The 16325-nt window shown below is 41.5% G+C and overlaps 1 protein-coding gene across 1 annotated transcript in view; it reads left to right on the top strand.

The window, feature by feature from the left end:
• Positions 1-16325, top strand: part of LOC140210077 (ras-related protein Rab-7L1-like) — a 34786-nt gene that overhangs the window by 1557 nt on the left and 16904 nt on the right. The window lies entirely within an intron of this gene.

Here is a 16325-nt window from a genome sequence, read left to right as displayed (position 1 = left end):
GTAATGGGTGGGACAACGGTCAGTGCTGCTGGCTCATAGCACAAGAGTCCGTATTCAGTTAAGGATTTGGAGACTGGGCAGGAGGATGGTGTGGAATTTTTGTCCCTTTTCTCCATGGTTTTCCTCTGGGTGCTTTGGTTTCTTCCCACATTGATTTGTTAACTAGTTATTATAAATTATTCCTTTTGAGGATCAGAGAAATCTCTGAGGGGAGTTAATGGATGTGTGAGAGAAGTTTTAAGTACTTGGGGAAATGAAAGGAGGAAATCTTTAGAAACTTGAAATTTAAAATAAAAGCAGTACTGAAATAGATCGACTGGCCAGGCTGCTTTTGTGGGAAGAGAAACGGTTTCAGGTTTGCCAAAACTGGGAAGAAAACAAGTTTGTTCCAGGTCAAGTTTTTTGTCATTTAACTATGTACATTAATACCACCAAATGAGAAAATGTTTCTCCAGACTAGAGTGTAAAGCTCTGTAGTACACAACACGTATACAACACGCAATAACTTGGGAAAGTAAGAATGAAATCTCCAAATGAATTGTGCTTAGATAAACAAAGTGCATGAATTAAATCTTGTAGGGTATGGTACAAATTATCCAGTGACACTTTGAATGTGATGCTGCAGGGAGCTGAGAAGCTCCATGGCCTGAAAGAAGAAGCTGTTTCCCATCTTGATTGTTCTTGTCTTTATGGATCAGAGTCTTCTGCCTGATGGTAGAAAGTCAAAGGGGATGCTGGATGGATGATTGGGATTCTCGATAATACTAAGCGCCTTGCATTTGTAGCACTGCTGATAAATGCCCCCAGTGGATGGTAGGAAGACCCCAATGATTCTCTCAGCCTTTCTCACAGTCCCTTGTAGGGACTTCTGGTCCAATGCTCTGCTGCTCACATATCAGATGGAGCTGCAGCTTATCAGGAAGCTGTCAATTGTGCTCCTGTAAAATTCAGTTAAGATGGGGGTGGTGGGGGGAGGAGCCTGGCATTCCTCAGTCTCTTCGGGAAGTAGAGATGCTGCTGTGCTTTCTTATTCAGGAGCTGATATTGAGGGACCCAAGTGAGGTCACCCGTGATATGAACTCCCAGGAACTTGGTGCGCTTAACTCTCTATGGAGGAGCCGTGTTAAGCTGCTGCAACACACGCCAAATGATGGAGGAACTCAGCAGGTCAGGCAGCATCTTTGGAGAGGAATAAATGGCATCCTCCCCTGACCTGCTGAGTTCCTCCAGCATCTGTGTGCGCTGCTCTGGCTTTCCAGCATCTGTAAACTCTCTTATGTTTGTTGCGTTGCTGGGAGGGTAGGGAAGGGGAAATGACTCTGAAGGTAACACTGGGGTGAGCATGGGGAAAATGGGAGGAGAGAGAAAATGAACATAAAAGGATGCCAGAGTTGTGAAATGCAAAGCAAGAAGTGCAAATGCATAGCTCAGCCTGGGCTCATCCTCCATTTCTACAAATTAAAAAAAATTAACAGGTGAGCCAGTGTCGTAGATGGGGAACTCGTAGAAGCTCAGGGTCACTCCTACAGAAGCTTAGATGGGACAGTCTTTTTCAGTGCATGAAACAGTTTGTGGAGAGTCCAACTGGAGAAGAAACCACACTGCACCTGGTGTTGGGGAATGAGCCAGGCCAAGTAAACATTTTGATATAGTGACTACAACTCATTATGTTTTAATATAATTATGAGTAAGGAATAAATTCATATCTTTCAGGAAAATATTAAATTGGGGAGGGGGGGCAAATTATGACATGATAAGGCACACTGATTGGGAACAGGTGCTGTTGCAGAAGGCCATGTCCAACATGGAGTTGTTTAACAACCAGCTGATCAGACTAAAGGATCAGCATATTCTGGTAAGGATAAGAATGGTAAATAAGGGAGCCTTGGATGATCTGAGGGGTCGTAAAATGAACCTCGAGTAACGTGTATGAACTTTGATCATGAAGTTACTTTCACTTGAAACTTAGTCAGGAAGTAAAAAAGCATACTTAATATTTAGAAAGCTAAAATCAGACTGGGCCTTTCTGGAATATATACACAGCAGGAAAGTGCTGAACTAGGTGATTAGGGGCCATGAAATGTCCTTGGCAACCAGTATTAAGCAGAATTCCAAGGCATTTTATCTTTGTATTAAGAAAAAGATGATAACTAAGGGCTCGTTAGATCTGCTCAAGAATAAAGGAAAGAATTTGTCCTTGGAGTCGAGCAGGTAGCTGAGGTATTAAATAAGTTTATTGCTACTTGCCCTAGAGATGTATCTGTGTAATAGTTAAGCCGGAGTGTGACATGCTAATGTGCTGCTACATTTTTGGACTGAGGAGGTGGTGCTGGGTTTTCTGAAGAGCATTAAGGTGGTTAAGTTGGCCCCAGGGCATAATGACATAAATCCCAGAATATTGAAAGAAACAAGTGAGGAGACTCAAATCATAAAGACAAGAAAAGTGAGGAGACTGCTAGGACTTTGTGTCCTCTGTAGTAACAGGCGAAGTCCTAGAGGACTGGCGAGTAGCAAGTGTTGTGGCTCTGATCAAGAAAGGAAGTAGGGGTAGTCCAGGCGGTTATAGGCCAGGGGCCTCACATGTGTGGTAAGGAAGCTATTGGTGAAGCTACTGAGGATTTGTGTATATTTAGAAAAAGCTTAGCCAAGTTAGGGACAGTCAGCATGGCTTTGTGTAGGGCAGGTCATGCCTTACGATTGAGTTTTTTTTTAGAAGATAACAAGGAGGGTAAGATAGTGGATATTTACTGCATAGACTTTATTAAGACATTTGATAGGTCCTTCATGGGATGTTGACTCAAGATATTGCATGTGATCCAGGGCGAAATATTGAGTTTGTCTTTGGGTTCCTGTACTTCCTCCCTGATGATAGTATTGAGATGAGGTCATGTCTTGGGTGGTGGGGGTCCTTAATGATTGATGATGGAAGATAGAATCTTTTTTTCTCCCAGGGTAGAAATGTCAAACAACAGTGGACATGATTTCAAGATGGGGGGGGAGTTTAAATGCAGTGAAGGGCAAGATTTTTATGCAGAGAGTGGTGGCTGACTGGAATGGGTTACCAGGAGTAGTAGTAGAATTGGGCAGTCTGGTGTTTAGATTGACACATTAATATGATTGGAATTGAGGGCCATGGCTGAAACGCAGGAGGAGGACGTTTAGTATAAGTTTGCATCTAGGTCATTACAACATTGTGGGCCAAATGGCCTGTACAGCGCTGAACTCCACAAAGCAGTTGCCAATCTGCGTTTTTACATTCTCCACTGTAGTAGCGACTGTGTTGTGATCAACATATGCAGTACTCTAGAGCAAAAGGAGTGGGAGTGGATCACTGCTTCAACTGGCAAGACTGTCTGGGTCCCTGGATGGTGGGAACAGAAAAACTGAAAGGACAATTGTTGCACTGCCTGAGGTTGCAAGGGAAATGTACTAATGTGAGTGTTTAGTGTGACACAATGGAAAAGTGGGCTGAATGGCCTTCTGTGCCATTATAAGATTTTCACTTGAATTACCATGTGGATAGAAGGAATTAATACTTTGTAAATGAATAAATGTTTTGCTTTTATCAAGTGCCTATAAAATACCTCATAGAGTTTTGCAATCTTCCTTTAAGAGTCCAGTCACTGTTGCAATGTTGGAACTGTTTGACTAAGGTTTAGGGGAGTGGAAGCTAAAGTTCATGAATTGACTGTAAATATTAATATAAACATTGCCATGTTTTTAAATCTATCTCCACTGTTCCAAAATTCTGTTTGGTGTGAGCAATTCATTCTAGAATATCTATAGTCAAGCTGCAGTGGAAGTTGGTGTTGAGATTCAGTGTCTCTGTGCCACTGCAGAACAAGGCCGCCTGCTCTGAAACCGTTGTTCTTGCGATAGGATGTTTATCATTACCATGCTTTTTCCCAGTGCCCTGCAGATGTTTCCTTTTCCACTATAGTTCCAATTTCCACGTCAAGAATTATTGTATATACTACTTCCACCCTTTAGGACTGTGTATTCTGTACTGACGTGGCTTGTTCAATTGTAAAAACAATATCTTACTCTCTCTCCCAGCTCCCTTCTCAATTAAATCTCTGGTTGCTGACATTCATTCCTTAATTGTCAGTTTAAAAAAAAATCCACGTCAATTACTTTCTGATCTTTTGAGTCATCTTAATTTGGTAAATATTATAATATCTGGATTTTAGAGCAACTCGTCTTCAAGTTTAAGTACACCGTCATTCAGCACAGAAATGGGTTCTTTGGCCCATATGTTCTCATGCCCCCATGAAATGTCCATCATCAATCCCATTTTTCAGTTCCGCATAGTGTTGCTGATTTCAAGAGTTCATCTAAATATTTAAATATTGTGGGTCTTGGCCTTAGACGATCTGCAGTATTTTTGTGTGTGTGCATCTGCATCTTCCAATTCCTTCTAAGCCTCTTGCCTCTTTCATTAATCTTATGCCATTTGAACTTGGGCACCTCAGCCATGGGAGAGGTTTCCTGCTATGCTAACTATGCCTCACAATTTTTTTTCATATAAACCCATCTGTAGCAGCAAAACCAAACTGAAACAATTGCTGCTGCCTGCGGTCCAATGATTTGTTATATTTGTATGACGCATCCTCACTCCAATAATCTTGCTCCAAAAGTGGAGGATCCTTCATTAGCAACCATGCAATCTTGAAGCGATGAAACTTAAATGAACCCAAGTGTGCGTAATTGAGCTTTATTGAGTGATATTGAGGGATCAGCAAAAGATATGACATCCGCCAGTCCCAAGCTACAAGCTGCAACAAAATAAACAAGAATACATGACTTATTCCCTTCACTTTTACCAGGCTCCCATTCGTGAGACTAGTTACCATAATAAGTACACAACCCAGAATACAATGCAGATAGAGAACAGATGCATGGCTGCTATATTCCAAACCCCTAATTATTTTACTAGAATAATTACAACTATATGCTAATAGGACACAGGAGACATGAAATCTCAACATTTACACAAATGCTGCAAAATTTTGGGAAGCAGTCTATCTTGGATTGTGATCTTCTAACAAACCAAGTTTTTCTTCTAGATTACATTCAGGGAAACCTGTCTCGAATGGTTTCTGCCTAAGCTCATCCTAGCGCAAAACTGAAGTCCCATTGACTGTCAGCTCTTCCACCACCACAGTTTCCTTTCAAAGGCCCATTAAGAGTCCAACCCAGCATTGTTCTGATTGTATAGGGTCCATCATTAACACTGTGAATCATTTGCATGGGCTGTAGTGCCTTGGGCACATTCACCCCTATCAGCAGCTCAATTTCTACTTCATTTTCCAGCAAATGAACATGCTTCAAGTGAGACCATTCCTGAAGACCTCCCTGACGAGGAATGTTCCCTTTGTAGACAGGCATATATTCCTGTGTATAGATGTTAGGCAGTTCACAGTTGTTTTCACTATCTAACCACTTCCAATCCTGAAACAACTTAGCTACTCACAACGTTGTCTTGACCTATGGTGTGTAAGAGAATGCATATTACTTTTCCTGTCAAGTTGAGCTTGTTCATGTGACTCACTATGCAGAACACTGCCGTACTTCCTTAATCTAGGAAAGCATAAGTAGACACTGTCTTGTGACTCTTGGACTTCACCTGAACTGGAATTATAGGAAGTTTACAATCCTCGTATGTACTCATAAATCCATTAGATATGAATATGGTACTCACTGCCTTGTTTGCTTCATTCACAGCTTGTTTCAAATCTGCACCCTTTTCATCAGTTCTGGGCTTAGTTGAGCTTCACTTTGCCGAAGTAGTGGGATAGCCTCTTTCTTAGCTTGAGGATGAACTTGTGATCTAGTTTTGTTCACACCTTTAATTACTGCCGGCAATGTAGCATTGTATTTTTTTCCCCAAACACTGGGGGTGTAGCAACCTTTACTTCTCTTTCAATGAAATCAACAATGTCAGTGTAAGTGGCCTTGCCTTTCTTGCTGTTTACAGACTGCCGATCTCCATTTACTCCCAAAATTTATCGGGCAATTTATTTATGACAATCCTCATATTAGCCCGCATTTCTGACTCGCACATTTACTGCATGTCTTCCATGGCATTGCAACAACCTCTAAGGAAAAGACTGGAATCTTGAAGTGCTTTCACGCCTTCTGATTTAATATGTGGCCAAGAAAGAGCCTTTTCCATGTAGGCTGCAGCAATTTTGTGCTCATCACCAAAATGTTCATGCAGTAAAGCTTGGGCCTTTAAATATCCTTGCTCCAGGCTGGCTTATTGGCAACTTTTGATGAGCTCGCTGGGGTAACATCCAGTGAACTGTTTGAGAAAATAGGAACGGTCACCATAATTGTAAATCTTGCCTTCAAAGCTATTCTTGAAAGCCCTCATATATGAATAATACTGCAATGGATTGCCATCAAAGATTTGAATCTCTCTCTTAGAGATGCAATGCATTGTTGCATCATTGCTTGTTATTTCCTTTCACATGCTTGTTATTTCCTTTGCGTCCTTATGGCCTCTAATGTAGCATTTTCACCTTTTTCATCTGAAACACGAGTAGTTTCATGCTGTAAATCAGTGTCCTCAGAAGCACCTTGTGTTATTGGATGTGGCATAGGTTCAGAGTGCCTCATTGGTGCAGGCTGAGAGTGAACACCCTGAACTACCCCTTGGGGTTTAACCTCGTGGCTCATAGGCATTTGTTCCTCAAAAATGTCTCCACATTGACATTGAGTATACTGGATTTTCTCTCTTCCATGCCAACATGGGAACTCTCAGCATAGAACTGTCGTACTAGAGCATGTTTGGCACTTATAGCCCTTGAAGCCCTTAGCACTTTAACTCTGGCCATCTTGGCTGCAATTTCTTCCTGCAATTTAAACTGCTCCTGGTTTCTTCAAAGCTGTTCCATCTTTTCTTCCAATGCGTGTTTATCTCACAATATTTGTTGTCTTGCGCATAACTCAGCCTCCATTCTGATGTGAGCTGATGAGGTATCAGATGTATTGAGCACTTTCCTAGCAAGAGAACGTGCTGCATGTTAGACAGGCTGTCTTCAGCTTTATACGTAGTCAAAGCCCGTTCTGTGGCTTTATAAATATTTTCCTCTCCTCTAGCAATCTAACCTTTAATTTCTCTTTTAGTCTTGACTTCAAGGTCACTGCTTCCAGCTTGACTCGTGTTGTTTTCCAAGTGCACGAACCAGACAAAATGGCAAATTCAATTCAGCTGTCGACAGTCAAAGCAGTATTTCAATTCAACATTTCAACAGAACTAAGGATCAAACTATTCAGGCAAATACCACTGTTCAAAAGCTGTTTGTTCAAAGCTGTGTTCAGATCCAGACACATAGCATGAACCAACAAAAGGTTGTTACTTGCCATAAGTTGCTCCAGGTTGCAGTTCTAATTTCATGGACACGTCCGAATACTGATGTTCATTTGGTATAGCTGTTCAAAACTTTTGCTGACAGAATGTAGCAGCAAAACTAGAATAGCTGCCACTGCCTGCGATCCTGTGGATTTGTTATACTTGCATGACGTGCCCTCACTCTAATAACGTTGCTCCAAAAGATGAGGATATGTATTCAATCCTTTATATGCAATTAGCAAACACACAATCTTGAAGGGATGAAACTTAAGCGTACCCAAGTGTAAGCGAAGCGTAATTGAGTGTCATTGAGCCGTCAGCAAAAGATACAGTATCTGCTGGTCCCAAGCTACAAACTGCAATGAAATAAGCAAGAATATGTGACTTCTTCCCTTTGTTTTTACCACGCCCCCCCCCCCCCCCCGGCCACTCATGGGACTAGTTCCTATAATAAACGCGTAGCACGGAATACAGTGCAGATAGGGAAAAGATGCATTGCTCTTCTACCCATCCTTTCCAATCTCTCCTCATAACTGAAGCACTGTATTTCCATAAGACCATAGGACAAAGGACCAGATGTTGGCCATTCGGCCCATTGAGTCTGCTCTGCCATTTTATCATGAGCTGATCCATTCACCCATTTAGTCCTACTCCCCCGCCTTCTCACCATAACCTTTGATGCCCTAGCTACTCAGATACCTATCAATCTCTGCCTTAAATACACACAATGACTTGGCCTCCACTGCTGCCCGTGGCAACAAATTCCATAGATTCACCACCCTCTGACTAAAAAAGTTTCTCGCATTTCTGTTGTGAATGGGTGCCCTTCAATTCTTAAGTCATGCCCTCTCGTACTAGACTCCCCCATCATGGGAAACAACTTTGCCACATCCACTCTGTCCATGCCTGTCAACATTTGAAATGTTTCTATGAGGTCTCCCCTCATTCTTCTAAACTCTAAAGAATACAGTCCAAGAGCGGACAAACGTTCCTCATATGTTAACCCTCTCATTCCTGGAATCATTCTAGTGAATCTTCTCTGTACCATCTCCAACGTCAGCACATCCTTTCTTAAATAGGGAGACCAAAATTGCCCACAGTACTCCAAGTGAGGTCTCACCAGCGCCTTATAGAGCCTCAACATCACATCCCTGCTCCTATACTCTATTCCTCTAGAAATGAATGCCAACATTGCATTCGCCTTCTTCACTACCAACTCAACCTGGAGATTAACCTTGAGGGTATCCTGTACGAGGACTCCCAAGTCCCGTTGCATCTCAGAACTTTGAATTTTTTCCCCATTTAAATAATAGTCTGCCCGTTTATTTCTTCTGCCAAAGTGCATAACCATACACTTTCCAACATTGTATTTCATTTGCAACATCCTGGTAAATCTCCGCACCCTTTCCATTGCAATTGCTTTCCTTTACTGTAGTGATGTCAATAGCCCACAATACTTTAGCATAATCAACATTTATCAAGATGTACCATAACCTTTTTGCTGTTGTGTTTTATGCCTCAGTGTACAAAGGCAAGTATCGTGTGTGCTTTTTAAAATTTTTCTCATATGTTTATGCTTCCATCTTTGGCACCTTTGGTCTTCTACACCCTCAGAGCTCCCTCTGTTCTTCAATAGTTCCTAGGCCCATGCCAAATATTTTGCCCATTCAGGACCTCCCACAGTGTGAGGTGTATAGCGATATTACAAAATTGACGATGATGCACTAAGTCTTTAAACATCTCGTCTTTTTCTCCCCATCAATGTTAAAAACCACCTCGACATCAAGATCTTGCAGCATTGTAAATGAATTGCAGGAATTCAAGATGTCACTGTTTCCTCGTATCTTGTGCTGATTCCTTTGGGTTAATGCTAGGTCAGTTATAATGAAGCAAAAATTCAGTAATCTAGTTAGCCTGTGTATATTTTGTAAGAAGTACATATTGTGAGAAAAAGAAAATTGAATTCTTCTGTAATTGTTTGCAGTCCTTTTAGAGAAAGTCCCTGAACAGAAGCTTTATCTCCTTTGTACAATTTTCATTCAAAATAATCTTGTACACAAGTCTCTGCTTTATGAAGCTATTTCCTATTCTTCACTCATGAAAAATGATTTTAATTAGATAATTTTGTTTTGTTGCTAACCTTTATTAGATTGACCCTCAGATTTGCTGGAGACACATGCCAGTGACAATAAACCTGATTCTGAAGATTTCCAACACCCGGATATTGCCTGAGATCAAGCTGTTCAGTCATGAGAGACAAGAGAATGTAGGTGCTGGTAGTATCACAGTTAGCGTAACATATTACTTACCAGCTGTAAGACTGGCATTCAATTCCTACTGCCATCTGTAATAAGTTTTGTATGTTTCTCCCGTGACTACACCGATTTCCCCTGGATACTTTGATTTTCTCCCACATTTCAAAGATGTACAAGTTAGGGTTAGTAAGTCATGCTTACAGCCATGTGACCAATTAATCTACTAATGTGTATGTCTTTGCAATGTGAGAGGAAACCCACGTCACGGAGAATGTACAAACTCTTTACCGACAGCAGAACTGAACCAGTGTTACTGCCACTATAATAGCATTACACTAACCACTATGCTAAATACTAGGGTTCAGAAAGCTGCTTTCTCTTTCAATGGTAGATAACTGAATGGCAGGCTTAGGGCAAGAGGGAAAGAGATTTAGAGGGGCCTATGGAGTATCCAGTATTCATTGTCTGAATGAGTGGTTGAAGCTGAGTTGTTAATAGCATCTTAAAGAGTTTAGAAAAGTTTGAATTGCTTGGGCTTAGAAGTCTATGGACCAAGTGCTGGGCAAAGAGTGAGCACTGATGGATGGATGGGTTGGGCTGAATGGCCATTCTCCACATTGTAATGTTCTGTGAAAACTAAATGAGTCTGGGTCTAAACCTAAGACCTAGACGCCACCTGAGAAATTTAAACACGAGATTCTGCAAATGCTAGAAATACCGAGCAACATACAGAAGATGCTGGACGAACTCAGCAAGTCAAGCAGCATCTGCAGAGGAGAATAATGCCCTGATGAAGAATCTCCGTTCAAAATGTTGACTGCTTATTCCCCTACAAGATGCTGCCTGGACTGCTAAGTTCCTCCAAGTATTTTGAATCTGTGAAACTTGCTTTTAATAGTATTAAATGAGGAAATATGGTATAAATGTCTCCACTTTAACCCCCATCAGGATACCAAGTATTATTAAAAGGCACAGTGGGTTCATTTGGTTAACCGGCCAAACATGGAAAGGCTGGATAGAGTAGTCGTTTCCATTAGTTGGGAGAGAGGACCAGAGGACATCGCCCCAAAATAGAGGGATGTTCCTTGGGAAGAGAGACGAAGAGGGATTTCTTAATGCAGTAGCTGGTGAATCTAGAATTTAGTGCCTCAAACAACTGTGGAGCCAAGTCATAGGGTATATCTGAAGTGGAAGCTGGTAGATTCTTGATTAGTGTCAAAGGTTATGGGAAGAAGGCAAGGAAATGGGGTTGAGAGGGATAATAAATCAGCCATGATGGAATGGCGGAGCAGACTCAATGGGCCAAGTGGCTTAATTCTGCTCCTATGTCTTATGTTTTTCTTATAAATTGAGGGGATGGAGTGGTGGAACAGAATAGCAATGACAGTCTTGGATTTATCAATTAGTCTATAAGGCAGGAACAGTAATAAATTATTGCCAATTACATTGCAATGAAGTCTGAAATCAAAGCCAGTGAGTTGACAAGAATGCCTTTCCCAAGATTGGTTTGCTAAAAAAAGGAACAGTCTAGTTCATCAGCTGGCTGCGAATGTGGTTGAAATAAAAAGTGCTAATGACTAGAGATGAAAATGTGTGGGTGGAGCTGTGCAAAAGGGCATTATTTTCAATACTGGCTTAAGATTTGGGTTCTTTTCCAAACACACATGGGAGTAAGGTTTACAAGAAGCATTAATGAGCCCTTGTGGGATTGTAATTGCAGAATTGTTTCAAGTCATAAGAGATGTAATTCAGCATGTGAAAGTTACTTGTTTGATGGAGAAGAGTGAAAATAGAGAGCAGGGAAGTGAATCTGTAACAGATGATGAGATTGTGAATGTGGTTAGGTTGTCAGTGAGATTTGTAAAGTGTTAAACTAATGACTTGTTATAGTTGTAGGCTTTAGAATTTGTAGAAACTGTTTGGAGAAGACTGGCTTAATTGCCAAGGTTGTCCACCAAGTAACAAAAACATAAGATACTTATTTATCACAGAAAAATGAACATCTATTTAAAAACACGAGAAAGTCTGCAGATGCTAGAAATCCAAAGCAACACACAAACAATCCTGGAGGAATTCAGCAGGTCAGGCAGCATCTGTGGAAATTAATAGTCGACGTTTCGGGTTGAGACCCTACTTCAAGACCAAGAAGGAAGGGGAGAGATGCCAGAATAAAAAGGTGGGAGGGGAAGAAGGCTAGCTGGACTTCTATTAAAGTTCTGCTGTTTTTAATAAATGTCTATATAGAACTGAAGAGTATAGCAAAGGAACAGGCCCTTCAGCCCACTATGATGTACAGAACAAAGTAAATCAGTTATCAAACGGCCAACTAAACTAATCCCTTATGCCTAGACAATGCCCACGTCCTTCCACTTTCCTCACATTCATGTACCTATTAAACGTTTTTTAAAAATCCCTTGTGTATCTTCTTTTACCACCAACCCAGGCAGCACATTCCACTCACTCAAACTGAGTATATTAAAAAAAATTGATCCTCACGTCTTCTTTGAAATTTTCCCCTCTCACATTAAATGCATCCTTGTATGTGCAATGAATAATGAATGTTTACTTAAATCTTATTCTGTTGCTACTTTTGAGGGATCGGTTCCTCCACATGAGCTTTTCAAATTCTTTTTAAAACTCAAACTAAAATCATTCTCCATGCACCAAAAGCAGAAAATTGACTTCATCTATTGTAGCAACAACCACTTTAAAACTGAATAACGTTTCTCTTTTTAATGTCAAGTGTGATGACATGAGAATGCTGTGTCTCAATTAAATTGTTTTTCCTTAAAGGTAGGAAAACTTGTTATTCTAAGGTGTTGGAATTGATGACGGCAGTTGAGAAAATTGTATGTCAAGTGCTCTGAAACTTCCTGAATGGTGCTGTAAAATGCAAGTCTTTTCCTCTCTGGATATTTTTGTATGCTACGTATTTCCTGAGATAAAAGACGCATAATCTTAATCCTTAGTGGAATCCTTTAAACTTCTCATTAGATTAGGGGTTTCCAACCTGGGATCCAAGGACCCCTTGTTTACTGGTGGGGGTCCATGGTATAAAAAAGGCTGGGAATCCCTGGATTAGAAGGTTGTATAGTATGGACAATGTCAGGAGGAATGTCAGAAGAACATTTTAATGGAGAATGAAGCAGTCTCCTATATGTATAAAAGCATTCCTGTCTCATTTTCTCCTCTGCTTTATCCATGCAAATAGTTTCTGTCTTTGCCACAGTGAAAATTCTAACTTTTTAAATTTTCTTGTGTCGAAATGCATTGTACACAAGCAAAGTTTCCCAGTGGCAAACCATTTAAATTCCCATTTTGACATGTTTATCCATTGCCTCCGGTCAAGATGAGGCCATTCTCAGGTTAGAGGAGCAACACCTTGTATTCCATCTGAGTAACCTCCAACCATATGGCATGAGCATTGATTTTTTTTTGGTCTAAGTTATGATAATTTCATCCCCACCCCTTCATTTTCCATTCCTCTTTCTGGCTCCCCTTAAATCCTTTCTCTTATTTGCCCATCACCTCCCTCTGGTGTCCTCCCTCCTTTCCTTTCTCCCATGGTCCACTCTCCTCTCTGATCAGATTCCTCCTTCATCCCTTTACCTTTTCTACTTATCACCTCCCAACTTTTCACTTCATCCTCTCTTCCCCCACCCACGGATCATTCCCCTCACTGGCTTCACCTATAACCTAGCTTGTACTCCTTCCCCTCGCTCCACCTTATTCTGGTTTCTTTCTCCTTCCTTTCTAGTTCTGATGAAGGGTCACAGCATGAAATATTAACTCTTTATTCACGTCCATTGATGCTGTCTGACCTGCTGAGTTCCTCCAGCATGTATGTGTTATCATTTGAAGTTGGTGTAATACACTGGAACGTAAACACTTGCATATTTCTGTATTATGTGGCTAAAGAATTTAAAGCTCTTCTTTGGAGTTTAGAAAACTTACTAAAATTGCCCCTCATTCTTCTAAACATTAGAGGACATGGTTGATGTAGAGATTTTTTTTCATGCATGGGAGAATGTTGAATAAGAAGACATAGTAGGAGGGGAGGAGAAGATGGCGGCGCGACGCAGCGTGCGCGGCTGCTCCGAAATGATATCGTATTTGTTAAATAGGTACTGTGCACAATCCTGATTTGATGGAGACAGACGTGAGAAGCACGGAGGAACATCTGGAGAAACTTCTGAAATGCCTGCTTCGCTGCCGTTGCTACTGTGCGATTGAGAATCTCCGGAGGGGGAAGCCCCAAATCCTCGGCTTTGCCTATTGCCTGTTGCTGGGGCCGGGGTCGAAGCGCTCGGCAGAGCTGGTGCTCGGTGTCGGAGGGCTGGTTGGAGGCTCAAAGTTTTCGGACGGACTCAAGAGTCGGCTGTGGTCGGGTGCTTCCAGGGTGCTGCATCGGCAAGCTTGCGGCGCTGGATGTTCATGGCAGGAAGAGAGTTTCTCTTCCTTCCACCGTCTGCGTGAGATGATGGAACTTTCAAGAGACTTTGAGACTTTTTTTAACCGTGCCCATGGTCTGTTCTTTATCAAATTATGGTATTGCTTTGCACTGCTGTAACTATATGTTATAATTATGTGTTTTTTGTCAGTTTTTTCCATCTTGGTTTGTCTTGTGTTTCTGTGATATCATTCTGGAAAAACATTGTATCATTTCTTAATGCATGCATTACTAAATGACAATAAAAGAGGACTATGTGTCCTCATAATCTAATCTAATCTAGTTACAGAATTGGAGATGGTCATTTAAAATTGAATTTTGAGAATATTTTGCGAGAGGGTTGTTGAGGCTAGATTGTAGGGAGCATTTAAAGAGGAAGCAGATAAAGTTTTGAAGGAGGAATTGAGAGCCATGAAGGAAACTGGCACAGAAGAGGAAATGACACCAGGGCAGAGGGTTATGATTGTATGGAATATTGTCATGCTTGAGGAGCTGACTGGCCTTGTGTTTTATGGTTCTGTCAGATAGATCAGCGGTCCCCAATCACCGGGCCGCAAAGCATGCGCTACCGGGCCGCGAGGAACGATATGATTTGGCGATATGAGTCAGCTGCACTGTTCCTCATTCTCTGTCACGCCCACTGTTGAGCCATTACGCATGTGAGGTCATTACCTGCGTGTCATCCATGTCAGCACGGGAAGAAGATTAACTCCTTGAGCTTGCAAATGACGGCGGGCTGAAAAGTATGTTTCACATAACATCGCTGCTGGCATTTTGGATCTCAAAGTCAAGGCTAAATACCTGTATCCCAAGATAGCCACGAAAGCACTGAAAACATTGCTTCCATTTCCAACATACCTCTGCAATGAATGCAACGAAAACTAAATTGCGTAATAGATTGGACATAAGGAACCCCCTTCGAGTATCGCTGTCTCCCATCACCCTTCGATAGGACCGTCTTGTTGCAGGAAAACAAGCCCAGGGCTCCCACTGATTCCGCGATATTGGTGTGTTGCAGTGATTTTATATGTTCATACCGGGAAAACATGTGCTGTGTGTTTAATATCCAAACGTTACTTAAAATGTTATGATGCTATTGACTTATATAACCATATAGCAATTACAGCACGGAAATAGGCCATCTCTGCCCTTCTAGTCTGTGCCGAACGCTACTCTCGCCTAGTTCCACCGACCTGCACTCAGCCCATAACCCTCCATTCCTTTCCTGTCTATATACCTATCCAATTTTTCTTTAAATGATAATATTCGAACCTGCCTCTACCACTTCTACTGGAAGTTCGTTCAACACTTACTTCAAGCTCCCCTGATAATTGACTTATCGCTATATTCATGCAAGGAAAATATGCGCTGTGTGTTTAATATTAAATTCGTTAGATAAACCCTTTTAGAAACGAAATTGAGTGTATTAGCCACTTATCACCTATATTCCGGTCGCGATTAACCCCCCTCCCCCCCCGAACAGAATTACCAAAAACGATTTGTAGAAAAAAAGTCAGCGCGTATACGCATGCGCAAATCACACATGCGCACTGGTGCCTGCGCAAGGCCTCATGGTCATTGTAGTCTCGGGGTAAACAACGTATTTGACTGCTACTCTTGTCCGTTGGCAACCCTACCCCGCCCCCCCCCCCCCCCCCCCCCGCCCCCGGGTCGGCAGGTCCGCAAGAATATTGTCAATATGAAACCGGTCCGCAGTGCAAAAAAGGTTGGGGACCCCTGAGATAGATAATTGTTTTATCCAAATCAGCTAATTGGGATTGCAAGTGCCTTCCTGTTAATTGAGCAAAACTTCAGAACATTTTTTGGTCTTTGAAGTAAACCATTCAGCACATTGAGTCTATGCCAGTTCCTGCTTGAACTTTCAGGTTAATCACGTTCTCTGCTGTTTTCTACAAAGTGCTTCAAATTATTCCCTTTTAAGTACCTTTCCAGTTCTTTGTTTAGAAATTTCAATTTGACTCTCCACCAGTGATAAACCCCATGTGTTCTGTGGCTGGTATTCTGCATAGGAGAGTAAAACTATCTTTTTTATCTTCTGGGCTCCCAAGTTGTTGAATATTCCACTAGTTGAACAGGGCAATATCTTGTACGCCTTAAGCAAACCTGTCAAGTCTTTGTTTCAAGGAGCTCCCAGCTTTTTCAGCCTAATCCTATTGCTGAAATTTCTTGATGGATTACAGCTCTCAACAGTACAAAGTAATAACTTATCCCCAGTATTAGCTTTTATCTCCTCTGATTTAAT

Source organism: Mobula birostris, chromosome 14 (genome assembly GCF_030028105.1).
Source record: "Mobula birostris isolate sMobBir1 chromosome 14, sMobBir1.hap1, whole genome shotgun sequence".
In the NCBI taxonomy this organism is placed as follows: Eukaryota; Metazoa; Chordata; class Chondrichthyes; order Myliobatiformes; family Myliobatidae; genus Mobula; species Mobula birostris.
Note: the sequence above shows the minus strand (reverse complement) of the source record. Positions and strands in the feature narration are given on the sequence as shown.